General features: G+C 40.0%; 1 protein-coding gene and 1 long non-coding RNA gene across 2 annotated transcripts in view; both read left to right on the top strand.

Annotated features, from left to right (window-relative positions):
* The window catches only part of LOC135363708 (uncharacterized), a 40,496-nt gene extending 30,490 nt beyond the window's left edge, over window positions 1–10,006 (top strand). The window contains exon 2 of the long non-coding RNA XR_010409737.1: window positions 1,238–10,006. This is a non-coding gene — a long non-coding RNA (uncharacterized LOC135363708). The remainder of the gene's footprint in view (window positions 1–1,237) is intronic.
* Window positions 1–13,945, top strand: part of WWC2 (WW and C2 domain containing 2) — a 202,246-nt gene that overhangs the window by 52,815 nt on the left and 135,486 nt on the right. The window lies entirely within an intron of this gene.

Raw genomic sequence — 13,945 nt, 5'->3', positions numbered from 1 at the left:
GTAACTTATTTTTTCCGAGTCACTCCTTAGTTTATGCACACTAATAGAGTAATCCTGTGTTTCTTTAAGCTTTCCACCAAAGTATTCTTTACTGCAAAGGAGATTGAACACAAAGGGTGTGTGTGCATGGGTGTGTGTGTGTGTGTGTGTGTGTTCTGACCTTTCAATAAAGGAAACATTTTTTTGTAATCTCTTGTTTTCTTCTAAAGATTCATGCCAGTTTTATGTTCGTCTAAATATATTTGTACCTATTTTAATATTTAAATAATGTCTTAAATGTCATGTCTGTTTTGTGGCTTTGAATACCCTTGCCCCCAGGTACATTGCCTGGCCTGCACCAGTATGAAAGGCCCTGGAATAGAGCCATGTGGTGTATATTCTGGCTTAGGTTCAGCAGGAGGCTAATGTTACCCGAGGGTATTAGGGTGTGGGCTGGGTGGTTTTACTGCTCGGTATCCTGTAAAGCGAAACACAAGAATGTTCAACTTCCTTCCATAAATTATATATAAAGTAGAAACCAAGAAAATGCAGGGTTTTTGTTTTTGTTTTTGTTTTCCCCAGAATGAGCAGTAGAAAGCAAAGCATAAGAAAGTCCAATCTGCTGTCAAGAATGAACTGTGAAGGTCATCCTGTCACTATCAGAATTGAATCACCAGGTAGAAGGTGTATCAAGAGACCTTTTCCCCAAATCACTTTTATTTGATTTTGGAATTCATAATGTGACACTCACTTTGACAGGCAAATTTTCTTTTGAAATTATGTTTTATTGAATTAATATTAAAATTAACTGGGCCGCTCTTGAATATTGATTAATAGTGGGTGTAGGTGACTCAGGCATGGGGCAGGTGCTGCTATACCCTTCCCGTGCATCCTGGACCTGGCTCTCTGCTGCCCAGAATCCTTCTCAACACCACGCTTCAGGAAGTCATTACTAATTAATTAGAGTTGCCCTAGAGATGAAACTCATTTGCTAACTCTGTTAAGTGTGCATGAACTTCTTTGGACAATTGGGAACCAGCCATACGATAGTGGACTCTGGTTATCATTCTTTTAGTTGTATATACTTTTAATAATATAAAACCATTTTTAGGCAAGAATTAGGTTCTAGTGCTAGAATACTAAATGAAATATATTGAAAGTTTTCAATAAAATTGAAAACGGTACATATTTTGAGTTAAGTCATGATTTTGAATGGGGTAGATGTTCTTAGCATGAACTCTTTTTTTTTTTTTTAAAGATTTATTTATTTTAGAGAGCGAGCGAGGAGGGAGAGGGGCAGAGAGAGAAAGAATCCTGAAGCGGATCCCCCCCGCCTCCCTTCACTGAGCACAGAGCACAATATTGGGCTTAATCCCAAGACCCTGAGATCGTGACCTGCGCCCAAACCAAGAGTTGGATGCTTAACACATTGAGCCACCCAGGTGCCCCAGCATGAACTCTTTCTTAACACGAAGGCTGAACTACTAGTGAATATGAAATTAAGATACCAGATGCAGAGACATAAAGAAGGAGATCCTAATAAACTGTTCTCAAGCATCTTCTCCAGGTACCTGTATTTCAGAAGCCTGAGTAAATGGGAATGGTGATGGGCACATCATCAGAAATTCTGAATAGTTTGTTTCCCTAGTTTCAGTTATGTAATAAGTGAAAGTAACAAAGTTAAGTTTCTGTAGGTTTCTATTAAATAGTTAGTCAATTCATTTACTCCTTTAGGTTTTAGGTATTTCATTAGTCTGAATCAGGGACCTTTTCCCCTGATGTGTGTGTTGTGTGTATTGAAGGGGTTGCAGAGATAATAATGTGAGGTATCAGTCTGAGGAGACGTGACCATTTTGACTTGAATAGGTAATAATTGTTTCCTGTGAAACTTTTGTATTTCATTTAGTCTCCTGTTTTCGCATTTCATTTGCAAATTGGAAAAAATTTATAAATTTTGGGAGGACTTTATTAGGAGATTAGTATTGAAATGCTCTTGGGCCAAGAAAACTGCCTGGCATTAATTTCATAATTTCGGAGCATTGCTAAATCATTCTTTGAAGGTTAAAATTAATATTTGAAAGTAATAATTAAGGCCGTGGCTGCCAGGACTAATTGAAATTTTTGTAGACAGAAAATGTATGATCCCAAATGTCATTACTTATTCATGATATGTCTTACTAATAAGAGATTATTCTGGCTTCAGTTGTTCTCATACTGTTTATAACAGGACAAGATTTGTTTAATGATGTTCATTGTACATGAAGTGCTATTCATTGTATATACATACTGCATTGTAATTAGAAGATAATTACAGACAAACATTATTATTTTTGAATTGGAAAAAGTATCACCTCACTAACATCTGGGGCATTCTTAAAGCCACTGTGCTTTTCTTGTATATCTAAGTACTGGTTAGATTTGGTTTATTTAGCTGATGAAATCAGACCAAAAAAATCCCAACCCAAGGAAGTATGGCCATAGGCAGGATAGTGTGCTCATAGAATTTTTTGTCTTCTTTAGAGTTTGGACTCCTTCAATGGAGAGAAGGTTTAATGAATTTAGCCCCATAGTTGAGAAGCAGAACTCTGGTAGTTGAGTATGGTTCTAATCCTGGTGCTGCTAACTAGGATTACTAACTATCCCTGTGGCAGGTTTCTCTGCCTGTACCCTCATAGGCTTGTTTCAGGGATTAAATGTGTGTTGTTAATAAAACATTTAGGATCACCATTGCCTCATAGTCCATGAATATAAATGACTTTTAAATAAATAAAAAAAATTCTAGGCAATATTTATTTATTTATCTTTATTTTTTTAGGATTGATTATTTGGGAGAGAAAGAGAGAGCAAGCATGGTGGGGAGGAGCAGAGAGAGAGGGGGAGAGAAACTCAAGCAGACTCTGCACTGAGTGCGGAGCCCTACTTGGGGCAATTGCACGACCCTGAGATCACGAGCTGAACTGAAACCAAGAATCGGAGGCTCAACTGAGCCACCCAGGTGCCCCCAGCTATATTTATTTTTAAGCTTTTTTGAAAATACACCTGGCAAACATTTTTTCTTTCATTGTTGTTGAATAGATGATAGATCAGCAATATTAAAGAAAAATTTAAAAGTAATTATCCATATAAAGAAGATGTGCTATATATCCGATGGAGTATTACTCAGCTGTCAAAAAAATGAAATCTTGCCATTTGCAATGACGTGGATGGAACTAGAAGATATATGCGAAGCAAAATAAGTCAGTCAGAGAAAGACAGTTGTTACATGATTTCATTCATATGTGGAATTTAAGAAACAAAACAGAGGAGCATAGGGGAAGGGAGGGAAAAATAAAACAAGACAGAATTCAGAGAGGGAGACAAACCATAAGAGACTCTTAATCAGCCTGAGTGGCTCAGTCGGTTAAGCGTCTGCCTTTGGCTCAGGTCATGATCCCAGGGTCCTGGGATCAAGTCCCACATTGGGCTCCTTGCTTAGCGGAGAACCTGCTTCTCCCTTGGGCTGCTGCTCCCCCTGGTTGTGCTCTCTCTCTCTCTGACAAATAAATAAAATCTTCAAAAAAAAAAAAAGAGAGAGCCTCAATCATAGAAAACAAACTGAGGGTTGCTGGAGGGGAGGGGAGTGAGAGGATGGGGTAACTGGGTGATGGGCATTAAGGAGGACACGTGATGTAATGAGCACAGGGTGTTATACAAGGCTGATGAATCACTGACCTCTACCTCTGAAACTAATAATACACTATATGTTAATTAATTGAATTTAAATAAATTTTAAAAAATCAGTAAAAAATAATTATCTGTATAACCAATTTTTAAAAATAATGTTTGCATATTATTTTCTAATTATTATTTATTTGTATGCATATTTTATATTATTGAAATTGTAATATATATAATAATCAGTGTAGGCAACTGAATTTGATTGGCCCATCCTGGTCACGTGCTTGCTCGGGAGTGGGTTGGGCATAGCGGTTGCAAACGTAGCCACAAGGGAGGGGGCGTGGGGTGCTAAGCAGCCGAAGAAACAGAAGTGCACTGTCACGAACAGTGGTCTTTCTTGTCCAGAAGTGTATGTTTACTAAACAGGTAGAGTTGTGGTGGCAGGATTCCATCTCCTTCAGGGATTTGAGCGGAGATAACGATGTGTCAGCAAGAGCGGTGGGCTGAAGGGCCAAGGGAAAGGCAGTCTTGTCCACTGGTCTGAGCTGAACGACCTTGGACAAGCTTGATGTTCTTTTTTCCACCCCTAAATTTATCCTGCTTTAAGCTATAGAACTGCTTTTTGATATTTTTGTTTTGACATAATGCTTGTTTAAGATGGGATGTCAGGATATTGTGAGTTTTGCTGTTCTCCCCCCCCATCCCATATAGTTGTTAACAGTGTGAACAGAACAAGTAAGAAGTATGTTTCTCAAACTTGCCCTGTAGCAGTTTGCTTAAAGAAATGATCTCTACAAGGAAGGAATGCATGTGTCCAATTTTTTAAAAAGTGAAAAAATGATTAACTTTTTTAGCAATCAAAAACACATGAGGGGGCACCTGGGTGGCTCAGTCGTTAAGCGTCTGCCTTGGGCTCGGGTCATGATCCCACGGTCCTGGGATCGAGCCCCGCATCGGGCTCCCTGCTTGGCGGGAAGCCTGCTTCTCCCTCTCCCACTCCTCCTGCTTGTGTTCCCTCTCTTGCTGTGTCTCTCTCTGTCAAATAAATAAAAATCTTAAAAAAAAAAAAACATAGCTTCCTGGGCTTGTCCCAGAGATTCTGATTTGTTAAGTTGAGCTGGGGCTCACACCATGAATTTGCACTTCCAGCAGGCTCCCCGTTAATATCAGCGCTGCTGGTCCTCAGACCACACTGGAAGAACCACTATTCTCCATCTACTGGGTATCACAGGCAAGCTTTTCTTATCCCTCCAATCTCAGTGTTTCTGAAGAGAAGAGAAAGAAAAAGCAACTTTTGAGTTCTTATTCTGTCCCAGATGCTTAGTTATATGTATAGCGTCACTTCATTTTCACAAACATAAAGTTGTATAATCTCTATTTTCTGTGAGGCTGTGGAGGCTCAGAGAGACCAAGTAATTTGCCCAGAGCCGCACAGCTTGTCTGTGTTATGACTGGTTTCCTGAGTTAATGCCAAAGCCTATTGTAACTCATATTATTTTCCTTAAAGTAACTGCAAAGCAGGATAGAATTTGGGGCAGTGGAGGGAGCCTTCACATCTGTGATAAGGAACACTCAGATTACTCTGATGTTAGAGATTCTCCATTCACCAAGACCTAAAATATGGCATTGTACCAAGTGGATTTCAGAGATTTGTAATTGGTAAAATCTCCTCAACTTTTTGCTTAAACATGTAAAAGGATGATATTAAAAAATAATGAAATTTTAAAAGTTTAGGGTCAGGCTGGAAATGGTACAGAAATTTCTGGCATGCTTTGCTTAGGATTTCAGTTAAATCTTATTCTGAGAGATTTGGGGCAATGTTAAAACAAAGCGTTGTCCAAGTTATTTCTTTTAAGTTCTGTTTTCTGAAACTTTGTAAAGACGAACATAAAAGCATATCAAGGCAAGTATAAGAACAATAAGGTGAAGCATATTTTTTTCAGTGGTGAAATATGTATTTGCACATGCTAATGAGTTTCATTGTTCAATATGAATGGGAACAGCCTTTATAAAATGAATATTTAGAATGATTGTACTGACTAATCCTTTTGTTTTGAGTAGTTCAAAAAACTAAAAGTAGGTTATAAGAAATTTTAGAACTCTGTGAAATTATAGCTCTGCAGTTAGTTGATCTTACTGAAACCGCCCGTAAACTCCGTTTCCCTGGCAGAGTACAAAAAATACGTGGAGTGGGTGAGACTGTGGCTGTCCACAGTGCTTGAGGTGTTCACATTGCCCCCGTTGGGTAAAAATACCTGTCCGGGCAAAACTGTGTGTTGCTGTTGTTGTTTTAATATAAAGTTCTACTGAAGAATATTGTTACAGACAGACAAACCTACAGCAAGGATTCATTTGGGATAAAGGCCGGAGAAAAGGACTATGTTACTGACGTTCTAAGCACCTCAGTACATACTTAGTCTGCCTAGTGGCTAATCTGGAATTAACTTTAGAATCTCACTCTTCAGGGCACCTGGTGGGTGGCTCAATAGGTTAAGCGTCTATGCCTTCGGCTCAGGTCATGATCCCGGGGTCCTCGGATCGAGCCCCGCATCGGGCTCCCTGATCTGCAGGGAGTCTGCTTCTCCCTCTCCCTCTGCCCCTCCTCCTGCTCATGCTGTCTCTCTCAAATAAATAAATGAAATCTTAAAAAAAAAAAAAAAAAAGAACCTCACTGTTCTGTTTTTAAACATTTTTTTGTTAAAAAAGTACACACACACACCCCACATAAAACAAACATATTCTTAATGAATTGTTGTAAAGAGAGTACCCTTCTAACACCACCCAGGACACTAGAACTTTGCCAGCCACCCCAGAAACCTTCCATAGCCCTTTTCCATAAAATCCGTTATCGTGATGAAGCTACAAACACCATGGACTGATTCTTTTTTGAAAAAATGCCCTCTTAGTATTTTTTAATCCGCAGCTTTTCTCCTCTTCCTTTCTTTTCTGATAGCATCCTCATTGTACAATTCCATATTTCTTGTGAATTGGTAGAGATTTGTTCAAATTCAGGATATATATGTGTGTGTGTATATATATATTTATGCCCCCCCATACATACATATGGATATTTTGGTGGTGGAAAGCATACAGCATTTGAGATGTTTCTCAGTGAGATTGAGAAAGGGATCAGTATTTGAGCCATTGATATTCAGTGTCTAGATCTGTGAATTGGGTGTTGTAAAAAATGATGCTCTCATTCAGTCATTCTCATGTATTTGTTAGCCGGACTGTTTCTATAAAGAAGAATTTCCCTTCCCCTACTCCTTGGTTATGTAGTAGTACAGAGATCATGGCTGGCTTCTGGGGTGCTGGGACGTATTATTAGTGGTAGGATTCTCTGGGCCATCTGGCGAGAGCCGTTTGATAGACACATGTTTTGGTTCTTGGGTTGGACAAGGAGCCAGTGGTCCTGGCCTGCAAGTTGTTAGTTACTGGTGAACCCTTTTTTCAGAAGACTGGACTCTTTTCTTTAAGCTACCATGTGGGTGTGTGTTTGTTTTATCTATTCCTGTTTGTTGGCAGATCTAAAGCCTTATTTTGCTGTATGAAACCATTCAATATCATTTGGTCCTATCTCTTGCCTCCAGCGGGTTAGGTGCAGAGATCTCCCATCTTACACAGAGTTTAAAGTCATCACAGAGGCCAAAGTTGTCAATTAAAAAAAAAAAAAGATTTTTAAAACAATAATCTCAAAAATTAAATCTTTAAGTAAATATTTGTGTATAAGCCATCCATATAAACTGGAATCTAGAATCAGGATGTATTAATGCCGTTACTTTCCGCAACGTTTCACAAAGGACAATGGGGATGGAGACACATTGTTTCTCTCTCTTGGACTCTGGAAAGTATCAGTATAGTTTAGACTTACTGATATACAGAGATGAAAGTTATCTGTTCTTGTTTCTCTTCTAAGAAAGAAAAGGATTTAACATTTATTTCCTTTAGGTCTGCTGTTTTGTGTATATTATATATTTTTTATCTTCAAAATAACTTTAGACTGTTGGTGTTATTTACAAAGCTCAGAGAGGTTAAGTACCTTGCCCGAGGTCACAGGGATGGAGAATGGACTGGCTGGGATCCAAGCCCTGCTTCAAGGCCTGGGTGGAGCCCTCTGTGCTTCACACCTCTCAGGAAAAGGAATATGAAGACTGAGTAGATACCAGATACTTTTTCATGGTAACCCAGCTAAAATGTTCTGTTTCTGTGTGTTTATTTCCTTCTGGTTTTAAGAGACACTGTAATTCTATTTATAACTAAGATAATTAAACATTTAAAATGTGTGTGCCTACTTAAAAATGATTATTGTTATTAAAGGAAAATATCCATCCTATATTAATGTTATTTTGATGAAACTTATAATTGAAAAGTCAGTTTTTAGGAATTATTATTGCCCTACAAGTAATCATGATTAATGGGCACGCTATGTTAATGGCGACTTATGGTAGCTTTTAAACGCAAAATAATAAATTTTAAAAATCCAAATCATCATTTAATACTGTTTAAATTAGACGGCATTGTAAGTATTAACCATAAAGTATGCAATTAAAATATTACACTTGGTGGTTAATTCTTAGACCGCATTCATTTGATCTTTTTTTGCTGCATTTATATTTGTGTAACAGTTGAAAGCCTGGGCTTTGGAGATCGTCTGTTTGAATCTGGCTCTGTCCCTCCCTGACTGTGTGATTTGGAGCTAGCTACCTAACCTCTCTTGGGCCTCAGGTTCTTCCTCTGTGAAGTGATAGGAGGACCTAACTCAAAGGTTTGTCAGTGATGATTCTGCGATTAGAAACCTGCTCAAAATGTGTTAACTGTGACTGTGATTACCTTGAATTGGGAAGACTGGCTCACGTGCCATTCCTGAAGATTTTGGTCCCCAGGGAATATCTTTTTTTTTTTTTTTTATGAAACAATTTACATGGTCAGCTGCTTTTGCTACATTCTCACCATCCTGGCTAAATACTCATTCTTTTTTTTTCTATAAGATTTTATTCATTTATTTGAGAGAGAATGAGATAGAGAGAGCATGAGAGGGGGGAGGGTCAGAGGGAGAAGCAGACTCCCCGCCGAGCAGGGAGCCCGACGCGGGACTCGATCCCGGGACTCCAGGATCATGACCTGAGCCGAAGGCAGTTGCTTAACCAACTGAGCCACCCAGGCGCCCTAAATACTCATTCTTATAAACATATATTGAGCCTGTGAATTGGGCTGGGAGCTGCTGATACAATGATAACGCAGTGGGCTGGCAAAGAGCTCAGTCCACTGGGGGGAGAGAATGAATGATTTTCACATGTGGAAACATGTTACAGGGAGTAAAGGGAGTAGTTCTCTCAGTTTAGGATGAATTTTATCCTTGGAGACGCTTGGAGGGTTGTAGATGTCATCTTTTCAACTACTTTTTCTCTCTTTTTATTTTAGAGGAAAATAAAAGAGGAAACACAGTTTTTAATTTTTCTCATTTGAGCTGGGCTCTTGGTTTTGTGGAACTGGACTGCAATGACAAGAATTTCTTTTTTAGGGGCGCCTGGGTGGCTCAGTCACTTAAGCATCCAACTCTTGATCTCAGCTCAGGTCTTGATCTCAGGGTTGTGAGTTCAAGTCCCGTGTGGGGCTCCATGCTGGGTGTGTAGCCTACTTTAAATAAATAAATAAATAAATTGAAGAAGTTCTTTCTTTTTTTAAAAAAATTAACTTTTAAAATTTAGACGTGATTGACCTGTATCATGATGTTAGTTTCAGGCGTACAACGTAATGATTCAGTATTTGTGTGTATTCAATATGTGTGTGTATTGCGAAATGATCACCGTAAGAGGTCTAGTTAACATCCATTACCGTGCAGCTGCCCCTAGAGAATATCTTGAAATGTTCTTGAAGCCCTTGTCCTGAATGAAGAGGAAAGAGAGGTCACGTACAACCTTTGAGGTTTCCCCAGTGCTGGATTTCTGGACTCACCAGCAGGATCTCCATTTCTGTAACAAATGGATACATCTTCAGTAGGGATGCACCCTTTGTTACTGCTGTACTCTGAACATGTAGCAATGTTTCATTAATTTCGATTTATCTAATGAAACAATTCTTTATCATTTGAACTGGATGAGATGGAGTTCACCCTTCTGTCTGCTTGCTGACTCACCATCAGTCCCTCCCCGGCTGGGATATATTATGCTGCCAGGGGCACCGTGCCCCCTTGTGCTGCCTTCCCTACACTCTGGCCCCTTCTCTCAGACCATAAACACCAGTTCTCCCTGGGCCATTTTTGGGTTTTATGCTTCTTTGAGGACTGTCATCCCTTCGATACCTCTATGCTCTCACAGCTGCTCTAGCCCATTGTACTATAGAATCAGCATGTGCCAAAGGTACTTGCAAAGCTGGAGCAGTTAAAGAATGAAATATGGGGGAATGGTGGGCAGGAATTAGGTAATTAAAAAAGTCAGAACTCTGTAGGACTTCTTTATTCTTTCTCCCTCCCTTCATGGAGTTCCTCTGGGAGTCCCTCCCAGATGGGCTTTGAGGATCATCTGGGCGAATGTTAGGGGTCAGCAAAGACACGGTGGCTCGTCTTGGCTGAAGGGAGATTGGAGAACAAGCCTGGAGAAGAAGCTGAAGACTAGACAGTAGGAGACCCTGGATAGTTGGGGTAAGATATTTGAACCTGATTGTTTATCAATGTCTTTTGATTGATTGACTTCCATGCCAGTGATGGCATGGAAGGTGTATTTTAGAATGCAGAATCTGGGGATGAGTGTAGCTAGAGAGATTGAAAGGCAGAGTGATTGGCAGGAGGGAGACTAGTTGAGATAATATAATGAGCGAGGGATGATACGGGCGCCTGGGTCTCGTGTCGGTATTGGAATGGAGTTATGTAAGAGTTACGCCATTATGCTTTCTTCTGTCGGCAGCCTGTTGGATCATGTGCACTTGCAAGTGATAACATGTACTTTCAAAAAATGTCATATAATACAAACTTTTTGCTTGGTTCTTCTCTGTATGAGTGCTTGCTGCTAATACAGAACCTACTTACAGGCATTGTCGTAAGAACACCCAAGGAGAGGCTGAAGTGATTTATCCTTCTGCCGCCTGGCAAGGTTGGTGATTTAAATCAGAACTTTCCAACCTGTATTGTGGAGCCTGATTACTTTACAAGGTTGTTTATTTATTTATTTTTTTTAATTTCTGAATTCAGATTTTAAGAGGATGTGCTAGTATTATTTGTGAATTTCCAATTCTCCTTTGTTCTTTGTTCTTTAATTATACTCCTGTCTACACTGCCATGGCCTTTTTGTTCCCAGTGGATGAATTAAGGACTTGGCCAGAAAGTACACATTGGAAGGCTGGGCAAAATTTATCTTTTTCTCTAACTTCTTATTTTGAAATCATTTCATACTCACTGAATAGTTGCAAAAAGAGTACAAAGAATCCCGGTGCGCCCTTCACCGAGATTCTTCAAATGTTAACATTTTACCATGTTCGCTTTATCATTCCTTTCCTCCTTCCCTTTTCCTCCCTGCCCTACTCACTCCCTTAGACATACTAAGTTTTGTTCTGAACCATTTGAGACTAAGTTGCAGACATGATACCCTCCACCCTCAACACTTCAGTTGGCACTTCCTAAAAACAAGGGCATTCTCCTACATAGTCACAGCACAATGATCTGTTTCATGTACTTTATTCAAATTGTGCTGAATTGCCCCACTTACACTGTCCTTTATAGGACATCTACCCCTCCGAGTCCACTCTACAGTTCAGGCTCACCTGTTCCATTTAGTTGTAATGTCTCTTTAATTCTCCCTTAATCCGGAATAGTTTCTCAGTATTTGTCTTTCCTGAATTTAACATTTTCGAAGAGTACAGGTCATTTGTTTGGTATGATGAATGTCCCTCAATTTGTGCTTGTCTGATAATTAATCATGATTAGATTCAGAGTATGCGTTTTTGCTACAAATATCCCAGAAGTGATTTTGTGTCCTTCTCCAGTTCATCATGTCAGAGGGTACGTGCTGTCTGTCCGTCCGGTTGCCGGTGAGGTTAACTTCGGGCTCTCCTGTGAGGGGTGTCTGCCAGGGTTCTGACAGTGTCGTCCAGTGCGGTTGCTTTAGATGGCTGGAGGGAGACGGGGAGGATTTATGTGTCCCCCCAGTGGTGGAAAAGTTATTTTCTCTGGCAGGTTTCTAAATTTCCCTCTCTCCCTTTTTTTAAAAGTTACCATGCACTTCCCAAAGAGTAACTCTTTTTTACCTTATTTTCCGCCAAATAGTTGCCTCGTGGTGTCTGGGATGTACTTTTAAGTTCACCTCTTTCTTGCGGTTGTCTCTCTAACCCCTCAGTTTAGGGTGGACTTTCTCTCAGAGGCAGTGACGTTAGCTCAGTCTTGAAGACCCCAGCCACCACTCCCTTCTTCCTTCCGCTCCATTCTTTCTGGAATCTCCTTTTTCCTCTGACCACTTACAGCAGGGACATGAGGGATACAGTCAGTTCTGCTATAATTCGACATATGCATTCCTAAAAAATCATGCTGTGCCAAATCGCACAATAAAAACCACAGGGCTTGTGGGGAAAATGGGTTTGGGGGCATGTGTTTCTTTGCTAGGGCTGCCGTTACGAAGTACCACAGGCTGGATGACTGGAACAACAGAAGTGTATCTTCTCACACTTCTGGAGGCCAGAAGTCAGAGATAAGGTCGGCGGGGTTGGTTTCTTCTGACACCTGTCTCTTGGTCTTCCCTGTGTGTGTCTCTGTCCTAATGTCCTCTTTTGATAAGGACACCAGTCATGCCGGATTAGGGCCCACCTGGATGACTTCCTTTTACCTTAGTTACCTTTTTAAAGGCCCTGTCTCCAAATACAGTCAGATTCTGAGGTCCTAGGGGTTAAGACTTAAACATATAAACTTCGGGCAGAGGGGACGCACAATTTAGCCCATAACAGGGCACAGCACTCAAAAAACGTCAAGTGGCACGTTTAAAAAAAAAAAAAGATAGGAACCTAAGTTTTACCCATGTTAAGTCATTAGAAATATAAAAAATACTCCAGTAACTATGGCGCTTTAGAGAAAGACTTGAAGTTTGCTTGTGGGAGTGGCCGTGGAAAGGATTGTAGTTTGTGAGTTATTTTATGGGCTGGAAAGCCATAACTCCAGACATGGACCACTGCAGCTCATAACTCCTGTGGTGAACCAAAGTAGCCGGTAGATTTTTGAAGGTATGTGTGTGTTTCATATTCATTCCTACCAGTTTGGTTCAGCCGGGTGCAGTTTTCTGCATTTACGTCCTGTTTCTTGTAGATAAAGATGCTCATAAGCAAACTCAAAAATTCTCATTATGTTCTAATTGTTCCCTAATATAGCAATCATATTTGAACACCAGATTTTGCATTTTCAAGAAAGTATTACAGCAAAACTCACAGTGGCTCACTGGGATATGGTATTTATTTTTTTTACTTAAAGGTAGGTTGAAATTACTCTAGCCTCTGGTTATCCTGAAGGCACGGGACATGTAGTTTTATTTGTTCCTGCCTATTAAAATTGTCTTTTTGTATTTTGGAGGATTGTTGGGAGATTTGGCAATACACGGCTGCCCTCATTGGTGCTGCTCAGGTCCTTCCATGCAGAATTCCTCTTCTTAAAATACTTTAATCACAATAAGTCAATTAATGTACTTTATAGTGAAATTTTTTTGTTTGTTTGTTTCTTTTTTTTAGTATTTCCCCTTCTTTTTCTCTCTCTTGTTTCCGTATGCCTTCTCTGACCTGTTTGGTCAGAGCTTAAGGTTCTTTTTACTTTTCCCTAAGTTTCATTGTTTCAATCACATCTTTAAATCTTTAGCCTCATTGGCCTGAGGAATTGTTCAGCAGGGATTGGAATGAAATTAGGCAGTCTTCACTCTGCATGATTCTGCTGTGCGCATACGTAAGTTATCATGGTTCACAGGTCAGCCACCCCAGTCCATCGACTGAGCCCGCATACAGTACAGACATTGCTCAGTCCACAGATCGTGGCATAAATAACCGATGTGCACCATGATCAGTGACAAAGCACAGTGCCTTTTTCAACCCTCAGCGGGCGAGTCGCTGTGTGTCTGTTATTCTGTTTACAGACAGCAAAGTGTGTAGCCATATTGCCTCTTTGTCTCTCAGTGATAAACCCACACAGCATTGTACAAGGATGAATAATTGAAAAGGGGACCTGGCCAACAAAAATGAAAGTGCAGCAAAGAAATGAAAAGTGATAATGTTAGAAGTGAACTTGGAAGTATCCGAAGATCTGAAAACATTGACAGCAGAGCCAAGATGGGTTGAGATTGAGGCTTGT

This window comes from Mirounga angustirostris, unplaced genomic scaffold, assembly GCF_029215605.1.
Source record: "Mirounga angustirostris isolate CCGP_5_RB_7025 unplaced genomic scaffold, mMirAng1.0.hap1 SCAF_2, whole genome shotgun sequence".
Lineage (NCBI taxonomy): Eukaryota > Metazoa > Chordata > Mammalia > Carnivora > Phocidae > Mirounga > Mirounga angustirostris.
The sequence above is the reverse complement of the archived record's forward strand: the minus strand, read 5'-3'. Positions and strand labels throughout refer to the sequence as shown.